The sequence below is a fragment of the Sorex araneus genome, chromosome 1 (genome assembly GCF_027595985.1).
Source record: "Sorex araneus isolate mSorAra2 chromosome 1, mSorAra2.pri, whole genome shotgun sequence".
Taxonomy (NCBI): Eukaryota; Metazoa; Chordata; class Mammalia; order Eulipotyphla; family Soricidae; genus Sorex; species Sorex araneus.
In genome coordinates, this window is record NC_073302.1 from 56433757 (window position 1) to 56448581 (window position 14825).

The 14825-nt window shown below is 36.7% G+C and overlaps 1 protein-coding gene and 1 non-coding gene across 2 annotated transcripts in view; both read left to right on the forward strand.

The window, feature by feature from the left end:
* The window catches only part of BNC2 (basonuclin 2), a 477043-nt gene that overhangs the window by 398712 nt on the left and 63506 nt on the right, over window positions 1-14825 (forward strand). The window lies entirely within an intron of this gene.
* LOC129401255 (U6 spliceosomal RNA) lies at window positions 2555-2661 on the forward strand. The gene has a single exon (XR_008628187.1). It is a non-coding gene; the product is annotated as a U6 spliceosomal RNA (small nuclear RNA).

Below are 14825 nucleotides of genomic sequence, written 5' to 3' on the forward strand. Positions count from 1 at the left end.
GATAATACCATTATGAATGCTGAAATGAAATTCAAACTACTTTATTATAAAGTTCTTTGCACTGATGAAGGGGTAGCTCAGAGGATAGACACATAAATGCTTTATTTATTTTTCTTTTTTGGTTTATCATGTTACTCATACTGAACTTCTAATTTAAAATGTTCTCTTAGAAAGTTTTCTCTGTGAACTTAAAACTCTGCTTTCTTTCAGAACAGCTTTAGTGTTTCAAACTTAAAATCTTTCTTTAAATCCTGGCTATATATTCATCTCCTCTCTGCTCCAGGCACAGTTTTCTCTAGATGTTGGTTGGCGCTGAATCCCAGTTAAGACAGCATAGCTTCTATAAATCAGGAGACAGCTTCATTATCAAAGTTATGTGTTTTCACCTTAATAGATAGCCAGTTCTGGTGTTGGTGCCAGGCTCTGCCTTATCATATAACCATCAGAACTGCATGGTGGAATGTTCTTTGTTTGGACTATTTACTCCCTCTATAAACAAAGATTAGAGTAAAAAATGTCAGCACTGGGGCCTAACCAGATCTAACAGTTACTAGAAAATCTCAGAGGTACAGTGTGGAATATAATTTGCTACTCTAAGACAGGAGAGCCCTAAAAATTCTATTATAATTGTGTGAGTTCTATGCTAATGGTGATACAGATGTACTTTGTTGAATTTTCTCAGTCTCCTTAGAATATAGGTTCTGATTTTCCCCTACTGCAGATGAGGAAACCAAGGCCCAGAAAGATTAAGTATTGCCCCAGCTTACATTATAAGGAACAGAGAATTGGGTTTGACCCTGGTATTTTACTGTAGGTAATCATCTCTTTTGCCAACTATGCTATAGAAACTTTCAAAAGATAATTTAAAAACTTACGTTACCTGAGATTTGAACAGTTTCTGACCATTAGAAAACTATAGTTTTCACTTGTGTTACTTTAGCAAGATAACATTTTGAGGGTTGTATCTTCATTCTTATCTTTGTATAAGGAAATTAGATACTGCTAGATTTTATCAGATATTGGATCTATACTTTAGTACTTTAAAGGTTTTCATCTTTCTTATAGTTTGCAGACATCTTTTTAAAAGAATCTACTTGATAAAGTCTGAACAGGAAAGCAGCAAAATTATCATTGACCTCAAAAGTAAATATATCACCGAAGTTCATCAAGCACTTGGGAGATTTGATGTACTTGTGAAAAGAGATCATTCTTTCAGAATATTTGAACTGAATAATAATTCAGAATTCGACTTTTTTTCTAGAATTTCTGAGAAGTTTCTCAGTAAGTTGCATAAAACACTGCTTTTTTTTAGAACATGATTTTTTTAAGAGAATGATTACATATGTGTACTTTGTGTGTACTTCTCTGTAGAGTTTAGCATAAGAAAAGAATCCTTTTTTGTATTTGAGGAAACTAAATTAGAAAAGTGATGCTGCCAAGATGACAAGCCTAATAAAAGCAAGTGATGTTTTATTGTAAATTTTCCTCTTGGATTCTGATTTGCTTTTAGCTGCTGAGAATGTTTATAAGGTCAGGGTATCTTCATTTGTTGACTGTAGTAAGTTTGTTTTCTAATTCAGTACAAGGTTGTTTTTCTTATTGAACTATATTTCATGGATAAAATCCCTTGAACTTCATAACTATCACTATAAATACATTTAATGGACTTATTGGCATGTTAAAAATTGTACAATGTTGGCACATGAAGAGATTCATATAATTGCTAAATAATGATACTTAAAATATTTATAAAGGTGCTATTGATTTGTAGTTTGTATATCCATATTTCTTTAAAACATTCTGGTGACAAATAAAACTTGAATAAATGTCTACAAATAGCAATGGTAGTAAAATGTTGCTGGGTATAATTAGATATGCCTTATTTAAGTCAGTTAAACCAGGATAACTTCAACCAGATTTTTACTGGAGGTTTCTTTTTCCCATTTTCTATCTTTTGAATTTATTGTGCCACTCTCCTACTGTGGTTGTGTTCCCAGATAGTCACATTGTGTGATACTGACTGATACATATTTCTTCCTGTCTTTGTGCCCATGTATTTTTTGTTTCTGACTTAAAGAAAAAGTTATTAGAAAAGAAAAAAAACAGTAAAATAGACACAGAGATATTTATTTTTCTCCTAGAGTACATTTATGGTGTGATATTTAGAGCTGGACCCTAGGAGAGGACTATTTTGCTTCTTTTTTCTAACCCTCAGAATGTTTTCATTCCTGACCATACTAGTGCTGCTTTGAAATGTGTTTGCTATATATCTTAGAACAGAGGTGTAGGAAGTAAACTATACGTAGCACTTCTGTTTTTTTGGTTTTGAATTTTGGGTGACACCCAGCTGTGCTCTGTACTCCTGTCTCTTCTCAGGGGTTATTTAAGGGTTACTCTTGGTGGTGCTCAAGGGACCATAAGCACTGGGGGAAAATATATAGTACCAGGATCAAACCAGGGTCAACTGCATGCAAGGAAACTACCTTTACCGTTGTACTGGCTCTCCAGTCCCCCAAAATATAGGATTTTTTTAATAGTGTTTAAAATGTCTTAGGTGCTTGCTTCGGCAGCACATATACTAAAATTGGAACGATACAGAGAAGATTAGCTTGGCCCCTGCGCAAGGATGACACGCAAATTCGTGAAGCATTCCATATTTTTTTAAAAAGAAAAAATAAATAAATAAAATGCCTTAGGTATGAGGCACATCTTGTATTTAGTTATTTTTCTTTCAAAAACTATAGGAAGTGGCACACAATTCCACTTCCACAGAAGCTTGGGGACGAGAAATTATTTATTTCACTCTCATGGCAGGTCTTAACTGTGTTATTGGAAAGTCTTATTCATAAGGTTTCATTGATTAAGTCCCAGCCCCATAAATCTACAGCGAATTAGAATATGCTTGCTATGGTTCTTAGTTTAAATCAGTTTCGCCATATGAAACCACCTCCTGATATTTATGTGTTTATTTTGCCTTCTGTGAGATTAATCCTGTCTCATCAACTGAGAGCTTGAATACCAATTTACAGTCTTTACTTTCAACAGAATGAATCTTACTGCTGATAGAAATCTTATGAAATGGACTGTATTGTGTTTTTATGTAAAGTATTGGTTTCCAGCAATTCACACTAAGGCTTTGCTCTAATTTTTCTACTTGATTCTGTGGCCTTTTTACACCAATGGGGGACTTTTATTCTGTATCTTAGCAGACAGATGGCCAAGTGCCAGATGATATTCTTCAAATAAATTCCTCTCCAGTGAAGAATAAGAGAAAAAGAAAAATGCAAAACAAGGGTGGGAAAATTCATCTAAACCAGCATCCCAAAGGTATTTTATAAATATAGCATTTATCTATTAGATGCAAGTGATATACTTATTAAAATTATAAAGTTCACGTGAATTTGAGAAGGCCTAGATTTAAAAATATTAGGTCCAGTTTTTATTTAAAATTTTGAGAAACCATTTAATAATCTGAAAAGTGTTGTATGTGTACCCACTCCTTCCTCATCTATTACACTCATCTATCTATTACATTCACTACACTTAACATAGAACTTGTTTTTCTCATGTTTCCATGGAGAATATTTTCCTAGGACTGTCCACTTATTAAGGTTTTTGTATATTAAATGCATTTTAAATATTCGAGAACTTGGCAAAGTAGCTTAGTATTATTCCTTAGGTTAACTCGCTTTCTCTCTGTTCTTTAGCAATTCAGCCAGTACATCGGAGCTTTTAGTTTTCTGTAGGTATCTATAATAGTCCACAGATCCCTGGCCACCCTATCAGAGGTTAAGACAACCAACCCCGGAGGTTGTGTATTTTGTTTGTTTGTTTATTTTACCTTCCTTTAAGTTTTGGGTAGAGTGAGCACAGAGGAAGGATAATAAAACTAGTTATCCACTCCTCTGCCTCTAATGAGATCATTGTTTTCATCAAACAAATTATGAGAGGGAGCTTGTAGGGCCCCTAATCCTGCTTCCAAGATTTTGTGTGCACCTCAAGGCATGTGAATTTCAGAGAAATACTGTCAGATTATGTAGGAACTGGTCTTTACTTTAAGGTACTATGAAAGCCAATTTTCTCTTGACCTTAGTCAGCCATTTAATGTTTTCAAATGTAAGGTTTTATCCACCTTTCATTCACCATCTGTACACCCAACCATCTATCCATCCTCTTGCAAAGTAGATGTGAGGGTAAAATGTGTTAAAAGTGTTGACAGTTGGAAACTTTAAGAGTGTTATATACAAAAGCATGATATCATTATCATCGGTCAAGAGATGTGTTGAGGAATAGTTTTCACCACGGAATTATGAGGTAAGTTATTTCCCTTGCTCCTCAAGAATTTTGGTGAAAAGAATAAGCTTTACCCATTTGTATGAATAATAGACTCCATTCAGCTGAATGTTTGAAAGGCTAATTAGATTTCACGCATGAGCGTATGTGCAAGCACACTTATACAGAGAGAAAGAAACATGTTATAGCACATTAATTGCAAACATTATAGAATACTTATATTGTTCTAAATACTTTACTTACATTTGTTAATTTTATCTTAACAACTTCGTATAAATATAATTATGAACAAAATTTATACAGATGAAACTTACCCAGGGACTGATAACTGGTATGGGAGATTTAAGCTCATATATTCTAGCACTGTAGTCCATACTATTAGCCACTGTCTTCTCCTGCCTCAATGATTTACAGTGGGATGTTGGAAGGGTTATTATATTGCAGACATATGTTTAGATACTGATAATCAGTTCTTAGCTGTAGGAGACTGAACAACATTTCCATAACCGCTTTCATTTATTTGGGTGAGATCCACACTGGTGGGGCTTAGGGGCCACACCTAGGTCTGTGCTCAGGGCATTCTTCTGACTAAGTGGGGCCATATGTCGTGCCAGGATTCAAACCAGTATTGCAGCCACAGCCCCATGCTAGGCAAGCACCTTAAACTTTGTATTATGTATATATTTCTGACGATCTATGCTCATCTTGGTGGAAGTATTCTAATAGTTAAAGGGCACCAAATACCTTAAATTTTTAATTTTCTTACATGGCATGGTGGTTTTCTTGTTTCTTTTCTTTCTTCTTTTTTTTTTATTTGAGCATACCTGTTTTCCTCTTGTGGCAGGTAGATGTTAAATAATAAAACTTATTAATTAATAATATCTTAAATATCTTCAGCATTTGCAGATTTTTGTTGCCGTGTTCATATTACTTCCCCTTTGTATACCTAGTATCCCAGGGCAGATAGTTTGACCTCCCTCTGATTGGAAAATTTACTTTCTCCCAAGGAAGATGAAGACAGGAAGGCAAGATCAGGACTTGGTCACAAAACCGGAATTGAGCACTGTTTGCAGCACCCTGACATTGTACTTGAAGATACTAGGTAGTAGAAAACAGACAAGTTCTTGAAAGGTCCTTTATTTGTAAATGCCTTAACTCCTGTACTATATCTCTTAATCCTTTCGTGAACATGACTGAGAGTTCCCTGACAATTTAAAATTCTAAAGAGCTTGGTAGGTTTTTTGTCTGTGTTTTTGTCTAAACTTCCTTTAAAATATAGTGTCTCACAGTTGTATCATAAAATCTCAACTGACATTAAAGTAATTGTGCTTAAGTAAATAAGGGCCTTATTTAAGGCCCTTTCTAATGTTTTTTTTTTTTTTGTAGACACAGTAGTTTATTAGTCGAGTGCTAGTTGCAAGGAAATTAACCTTTATCCTTTCTGCATATGTCCTAAACAGAATCATGAGGTAGGGGTGGGGGTAGGCTGGGGGATGCAGTCTTTGAATGTTTTAAGGAAAAAAATGAAATACTATGAAGGGTGACATTTTGTTTTAAAAGGAAATGAAATATTCTACAGTAGGAGCTTTTGTGATCTGCAGTTAACTTTTCTGAATCTCAGACTCCTCCTTATATGACTGGATATATTCCCTTTAATTCTGTGGGAGACGATTAAAATGAAGATATTTTAGCCTCTATAGTACCTTTATGTAAGTTGCAAAAATACATACTTTCTGGACATCTGCATCCCAAACCAAAGTAAATTACATGGCTCTGCTAATCTGGCATGAATTTAACTCTTTTTTTCTCCCAACACTAAGGCTGATTGATGATATCATAGTTCTATAAAATTATATTGTAGATGAGCAGTTAAATTCAGGTCTTTTTATTTTATTTTTATTGAACCACAGTGAAATACACAGTTACAAAGTTGTTTGCTTTTGGGTTTCAGTCATATAATATTCCAACACCTGTCCCTTCACCAATTTCACCAGTTTACATTCCCACCACCAATATGTCCAGTTTCCCTCCCGCCCCTCCCCCACCCCACCCTATGACAGGTACTTCTCTTTCTCTGTCTCCCTCCCTCCCTCCCCCCCTTTCTCCCTTCCTCCCTTTCTCTATCTCTCTGTCTCTCTGTCTCTCTGTCTCTCTGTCTCTCTGTCTCTCTCTCTCTCTCTCTCTCTCTCTCTCTCTCTCTCTCTCTCTCTCTCTCTCTCTCTCTCTCTTCCTCCCTCCCTCTCCCCCCTACCTTTTCACTGTTTAGGCATTATGGTTAGAAACAATACAACTCAGTATTATAACAATGAACTGACTCTTAATAAATAACTTATTAAAAACAAAATTGCATGGGTTTACACTCAAGCTCCAGTCCAGTCCAAGGATCTCTAGCATAAACCCAGGCAATTCTGTTTTTAACAAGTGATTTATGAGTCAGTTCATTGTTATAAGACTGATTTGTATTGCTAACCATAATGCCTAAAAGGTGAAGGTGAAATGGTGTGTGGGGGGAAAGAGAGAGAGAGAGAGAGAGAGAGAGAGAGAGAGGGAGAGAGATTTGCCTTTTACGCAGCCAACCCGGGTTCGATTCCTCCCACATGGCAGAGCCTGGCAAGCTACTCATGGTGTGTTCGATATGCCAAAAACATAATGTCTCACACTGGATGTTACTGGTACCTGCTCGAGCAAATTGATGAACAAAGGGCTGAGAGTGCTACAGTGCTACAATAGAGCATTTTTTACTAGTTTATTTGTTTACCATGCAAGATATATTGTATAGAAGGAATAATGTTTTTGATAATATGATACCAAAAGTACACTGAAATCCCATTTTTTTCTTGTTTTCATATAGCTTTAAAAAGTATTAAATTTCAACTGCAGTGGAAATAATTTTCATACCTGTGTATAAATCCCTGCACATACACTTGGTTATGTTGCAGTTAATCAAGTTATAGTCTCTAATCTTGTTAATTTAACTTTTTTCAGTTTGGGTTTTGGTTTTGGTTTTTGGGCCAAACTCAGCTGTTCTCAGGGCTTACTCCTGGCTTTATTGTAAAATGACTTAATTAACTATTACTTACCTCCAAAAGGACTGAAACGATAGCACAGTGGGTAGGACATTTGCCTTGCACGTGGTTGCCCTGGGTTTGATTCCTCTGCTCCTCTTGGAGAGTCCAGCAAGCTACCAAGAGTATTCCCATCACGGGAGAGCCTGGCAAGCTACCATGGCATATTTAATATGCCAAAAACAGTAACAACAAGTCTCACAGTGGAGACATTACTTGTGCTCGCTCGAATAAATTGAAGAACCACGGGACTACAGTGCTACAGTGCTACCCCCAAACATTCAAATCTTTAAAACTGTGTCCAGATAATTCTTCCAAGTTTAAGCTTCCCACTGATGCAGTGACTTTAAACTCCAATATTCAAAAAGGTTTCTTAGCTCCCTATACCATTCTTACTTAACATAGCCCTGTTCTCACTTCAGATGTCAATTTTTCTATTCTACGAACTTTAGCTCATGTAGGATTACATAGCCTCCGGTAGTTTAGGTTTATTGGGTTACTCCCATTACAGTGCTCACATTTCTGTGTTTATTTGTATCTTCTTTCTTAGTGTTCTGTTGACTTGTAAATATTGTTTTTCTCTTCTTGAGTCCTTTGCATAGTTTATTCTGAGCCATGTCCTTTTTGTATGGACACAGGAAGACTTAGCAAATGCTTTGCTTTTGTAACCTAGAGTCATTTAACTCTACATGATATTTTCCTCCTGGGCATCTGTTCTCTGGACCTAAGCCTCAGCTGCCCTTACTTCCTAGCACCCCCAAAAGCAGGGTCCCAACGAGGAACGAGACGGACCCAGGGCAAGAGGTGAGTTGTGTGCTACCCTGGCATCGAGATGGGCCTGGCCAAAGTGCCTAATGCTTAACTATAAGTTAAGAGCTTGATCATGGACAAATGTTGTCATGATCCAAACAATAATAACTAGATTTGAACCCTGCTAGGGTGAGGAATGATTAATCTGTCCTGAGTGCTGTAGTCTGAGTCTGTGGCAAGATGTTGCAAGCCTCAATGTATCTCTTGCTATGTCCATCCAAAAATGACTAGTATTAAGATGTTAATGAGTGCTTGGACTAAGGAAAAGAGAAAAGCACCTTAAGAGTCAGGAAGGGCTTTGGAATGCCAGGCCCTCAGGAAGGGCTTGTGATGATTTTGCTACCTGCCTGTGTGTAGCCTAGGGGCAAGGGGAAGGGAGAAAGAAGGAAGAGAGAGAAAAGCAAGAGAATCCAGAGGGCTGCAGTAGATCCAGAGAAAGGATGGAGCTGGGAGTGCAGGAGATGAGAAAGATGGAAGATTGAATAAAGGGTAACTAATCAGCAACCAGCTTGGTCCTCGTTCTTCTTTAGCCTGTCCTTGGCCAACAGCCGTCCCGATCCAGTCCACACACAGCAGTTCCAGAGCACCGAATGCGGGCTGTGAGACAGAGCCACCCAGAGAGCCCTCGAGTGCACACGCCCCTCAGCATGCCTTAGTTTTTTACATGCACATATTGAGCTGTCTGACCTATAAGCTCTTAAATACTAATTATTCAAATTCTGAAATATCACTTCTTGACTTTTTTCAACAGTGGAGTCCTCCTGTAGACTTAAGATTAGGCCTACTTAAGATTAGACTTAACATTTGACAAAATGTTAGTGTCAAAACTAACATTTTGACACTAAACTGAATGTCCTATATTTTATTGTATGTTATGTAGTTGTGTTTCTCTCAGTTGGAGAATATGCCTCTTAAAGCAATATCTCTTAAATTTTTCTTTTTGTGTCTTCTCTTCAGAGAGCATGAAGCTCTTTTATTTAGCACACCTCTACCAAATGCCTAACAGAATAATTAGACCATCATCTCTGCTTCTAGATGTTTACATAACCTAAGGGGCAAGATTATTTTCTTACAGTATAATATTAAAGAACTAATATTAGTATAATATTAAACTAAATTTAGTATTTAGATACTAAATGCTAAATTCTTCTTCAATAAAGGTGTGTATTGTTTATAGATAAGAGTTTAGGAAAGATGATATTTTACTCAAATGGGGCAGAAGGTCTCTTGACTTGAAAAAAGTGATAGATATTTGAATTGAGTATTAAATGAAACATGTGAATCTGGGTGTTGTTGGAAGAATAGAAAGATATTCCTATTTGTTTTCTTGTAAAACGTTTTCAGGGGAGGGATAACGAACGTTGTTACCCAGGGGTTAGAGTGATACTACAACGTGCAAGGCATTTGGCTTCTCACAGCTGACCCAGGTTGGATCCCTGGAATCCCATATTGTCCCCCCAACACCACAGGGAGTGATCCATGGGGGAGCACAGATCAGAAGTTACTCCTGAACATCACTGGGTGTGGACCAAAAACAAAACAAAAATGGTTACCAAGCAGGTGCTAAGAAACTTAATAACTTGGGGCATAAGAAATAGTACAATGGACAGGGTCTTTACTCTTGTTTGCCTTGTATGCAGCAGATCCAGGTTTGATACTAGCACCACAAATGGTCCCCAAAGCACTTCCAGGTATGATCCCTGAGCAGAGTGCCAGGAGTAAGCCCTGAGAACCACTGGGTATGGCCAAAACCAAACAAGAAAGTAATTTTCTAACAAAGTAGTTCACATTATTTATCAGTGGCAGACATTGAAGGGTTCTCATTCCAATGGAGTTTTAAGCAGTAAATTCTGCTGACTCCTCAAGTTCTGTTAGCATTCTTCGCAGTCACCTGAACATATTCAGGGATCTGAATTTTTAGAGGGTAAGAAAGTTTTGAGCTCCCTTAAAGGTTGGATCCATAGTACTCCAGGTAGTCCCCCTTGCAAGAGTGATCCCCGATGAGAGAGCTGGGGGTAATCCCTGAGCACTACAGTATTGCCAAAAAATCAAAAATATAAATAAAAAAAATAGAATGATGTCTAAGGGCTGTGGTGCATGGAGTCTCTGGTTTGGTCTGGCACCACATGATCCTTCCAGTTTCACAGGGCCCTGAAGGCCCTCTGAGTACAACTGGGTGTCTCCATGGAAGCTTTCAGGCATCTCCAGAGTGGCCCAGGTAACCCCAGGCTCCTCATGGCCTGAGCAGTGACCCACTTTCTGGCCCTGAAGCACCAGTGTGATTGACTTGAGATTCAGTGGGAGGACCCTAGGACTCCTGAGCACCATGTGGAAGGATCCTCTCTGTTTCATAGAAGAACAGAAAGAAAAGAAATAAAAGAAATTCTAATTTCACACTCTTCACTTTTCTATTGTTACTTAAAAATATTTCTGGGGGTCAAATATTTATATTTGACCACACTGTCTTAGAATGGTCATATGTTAATTTTTAATACCACTGTTTTAGTTAGAGGTTTTACTAAATGTGTGTTCTGCACATTTTTTTAAAAAGGTTAATTATTTATTTATTATAATTATATCTAAATAATTATTTAGGTATTAATTATTAATATCTAAAACATGATCCAGATAATTCTGTGATTTCTACATTTTTTGCCTGCACATTTGACTATTTCAGCGAGTATTTTGTTTTTGCTAAAAATTAAGGCTTATAACCTTCTTTAGGCCATTACCATGTGAACTTGTTCTTGATTTTGAACTAGTTTGACTTTGATATGTTTCTAGACATCAGTTAATGATAGCAGTTAGATTCCAGATATTTCATAATTGGTTCCACTAGAGGTTCATTAATTAATTAATGAACTTTTTCTTACAAGAACCACATACTGTAATGCTTGGGGTGTTGGGCTTCGCCTGTGGTGTCCAGGAATGAATAGGGGTTCACATAGGCTAGTCATGTGTTCCTCCATTTAAACTATCCCCCCATTCAACTCAAGTATATTTTTAAATATGGGAATTTATTATCAGTACATGCCAGTGTAGACTTAATCTATAGTATTAGAAATAAGCTTTGAATTCAAATATTTTAGTGCATGAAAATATCTTCAGGTATTCACTTGCCAATGAGAAAAATGCTTTGTTCTCCACTGAAATATTTGATTCTGTAGCTTTCATGTACAAACTGGATAAATACAAAAAATTGTCTAATTTATTTATGTGGGTTCAAACTAAATTCAGTATAATTTTCAACCTGTGTACATATAGACTTGTTGGTGTTGTATAAATCCTATGGAACTCTTAATACAGCTGTCACTTTTTTGATTGTTTCATGAGTTATCTTCAGCAGAAAACTGACTTCCTAATTTATGAGCTTTTAATACTTTATTTTTTACATTGTTTGGAACACAAAGACACAATATGGATTAGAGAGAGTTAAGAAAACCCGTGACTTTGATTTAAAAAAATAGAAATCTTTTATGGAAAAGGTCAATGCTGTGGTTTTAGGCTAACCCTACTAAAATTGTAATGATACACCATAGTAAGTAAATGGTGTCTTTCTTTAGCCATGTGGAATATATAGCTTGGTAGTACAAAGAAAATACTAGCAAAGATAGGACCATATTAATGATATTGGTGATTTTTCTTGAATAGAATCACAATGATGTGTGAGTATTTTCCAGAATTGAACTACTCTGCTGAATTTACTATATCTCCATCTGTGCTAAAATATTTATTGGAACAAAGTAGTTTCTCCATTGTTTTTTCAAGTGCATGCATCCTTCTTTTTCTGATCATTAGGAAACATACATGTAAGGTTTCATATGCTTTGTCTACTAAAGGGAACCCAGATGTGTCTTTGCTTCTAAATAGCTGCTTTCAGGTTAATGCAACAGAAGAAATGTTCTTGTAGTCTTTAGAATGACAAGAAATTATTGTACCAAGGAACATTCATCACTTCTTTTTTCCTTGTAGGGCCTGGTTGGGGTTCAGTGCTCTCTTTGGTCTTATTTGAATGGTATTTTGTCAGTCAGACAAAATAATATTAAACTATTAATATCGTTCTGCTAAAACAGATTAGAATAAAGATTTAATGTTCCCTTTTCAGTGAAGGGCTTGTGCCCACCGTACAGGACTGTAATAAAAGAGAAACAAATGAGGCAGCTCAAAATTATGGCTCTCCATAGCTTTTAGATCTCTCATACATTTTTATAAAACATGTATCAGAATTTCTGAATTGTTAAATTGGGTTATTTTTAAAGCAATTGTGTTGAAGTACAGAACTGAGAGTAACCTGTTAGGTTTTGGAGTTCATACCAGGCTTTATTCTGACTAATAGACACATTACTTATACTACTTATTACTCTTACTATGAACTCTCTATAGCTGGAAGAGAACATTTGACCCCAGGAATGTTGAATTTCAAGTAAACTGATAGACCTCTAGCTCAGCCTCAGGCTTACCTTTCAGGCCCTTAGGCAAACAGATAACTGAGTCTCATCTAAAAAAGGTGGTTATTGATGGTGTCACTTCTGGATTCCCCAAAAGACAAAGATAAAATTTAAGTTATGTGACTCTTGTATTTTTATATTTAATAATTTTTGACAACTTCCAAAAACCTAGAAGAGTTTTGGGAAATGAAAAAGTAAACTTTAGCTAGAGATATCTGAAAACTGGCATATCATTAAATATGTATATGAATATACTTTTGCTTAAAAGCTAATAATTAGAGTCTGATTAAGTAAACCAAGTAAAGAGATCAAGTAAAGAGAGGCTTCTAAAATCTCAGGGCTAGGACAAATGGAGGCATTACTGAGACCACTCAAGAGATTCGACGATCAATGGGATGATGATATGATGAGATATATGATATACAAGTAAATATCACTCAAAATAATAATGAAAACACCTTTTCAAGTGACATTGTTCAGCTAACGTGCTGGGAGGAAATTAAAAGTGTGTGAGTGTGTGTGCACATACATATACAAATGAGGGAATTGCAGATCATGATGGAGTTTAGTACTAACTTCAGCTGTGAATCATCTTGCCCCAAGTGAGAAGTTTATCATAACCCCAAATAAAGGAGAGACATGAAATTCTACAAAACCAGGAATGATATTATTTGTACCTGAAGGAAGAGTAACTGATGTCACAACACTAAGAAATGACCAATATCGAACATGAAAATCTTCATTTTGCAGTAGTTTCTGCTTCTCCAGCTAATGAAAGGAATGGAAAAGGCCAGGATCAGCTGAAGCAAATGAATTGCCAAGGGCAGGTTGCTTTGACTTAGTAAAAGTTCATGGCATTAAAACAAACATCCTTAAAACACATTAGCCTCCCAGCACAGTAGTGGGAACACAATGCAGAAAGCCTGCTGGGGTCTTTAGGGAAATCTTGAGTGCTTTGGGATTACTTATTTTTGGAGGGTTTTGAACTTGATCAGTTTGAGGATTTTGAACTTGATCAGCAACATTCAGAATGGCGGGAAAGCGAAGTACTGATTCTTTTCCTCTCAGTAAATGGTTTCCCTGGAAAGCCCTCAGAAGTAAATGTTTTCTTCTACTCTTTTATTGCAGTGGAGGATGAAGTAATGTTGTGAATTGATTGCATGGAACATATTTCTTTCTTTTTTGTTGTGGGGGGGGCACACCCGTTGTTGCTCGGGGTTTGCCCTGGCTCTGCACTCAGGAATTACTCCTGGCTTATTATTCCTGGTGGTCCTCGAGAAACCGTATGGGATCCCAAAGATCTACCCAGATACATGGCAAGTTCCCTACCTACATTACTGTCTCTCTGGTTCCCACATGTTTTGCTTCTTTTTTTTTTTTAAGTTCCAGCAATATAGGATGAACTCAGTGGGGTAAGGGACCAGCTCTGGCAGAACTTACATGATGTTAATTAGCTTAATGCAAAGTTGTTTTCTTGTCAAATTAAGAAGAAAGCTTATGGCTATGACATATATTTGGCCTCTGAATCCATCAGGACTCACAAACCAGATTTTTCCATAACACATGGTCAATAAACATTTCTCTCTGTTTAGAAAAATGAAAACTGATCTAGGAAAGGCAGAAGGAAAGTTCAAGTTAGAGATGTAGAGGTCCCCTGTACTCAACTATGAATTGGCTTCTTTTTCCAGTTCAAAATACTTGTATTAAATATTAGTAAGAAGACAGATAGTACAGAGCGAAGTCATTTGGCTTTGCTTGTGGCTGACTCCATTTCAGCACTTATTGTGTGGTCCCCTGAGCATTACTGAGAGTGACCGCCAGCACAGAGCCCAGTGAAGTCCCAGCACTCCCAGGTATGACTGAAAAACCCAATAAATGAATGAATAATTAAAGTAGCACTGATCATTTTTTAGATCAGAGTTGGGCTTCTCAGAATTCCCAGTGAAAACAAAATTATCATGTTAGGTCAGAGAAAAAGGAAATCAGAAACACGAGAAGGAGAGAGAGAGAGGGAGAGAGAGAGAGAGAGAGAGAGAGAGAGAGAGAGAGAGAGAGAGATTCTTCAGGAAGCTCAGAAGCAGTTCTTTGTTAAGGTATATTATGAAACCACCACAGTCCTCTTTGTACAGTGGTTATAATTATAACCACAGGGATATTGTGTTCTCAAATAAATATACAAGAACCCTGATACCTGGTTGCCTAAAGCCAG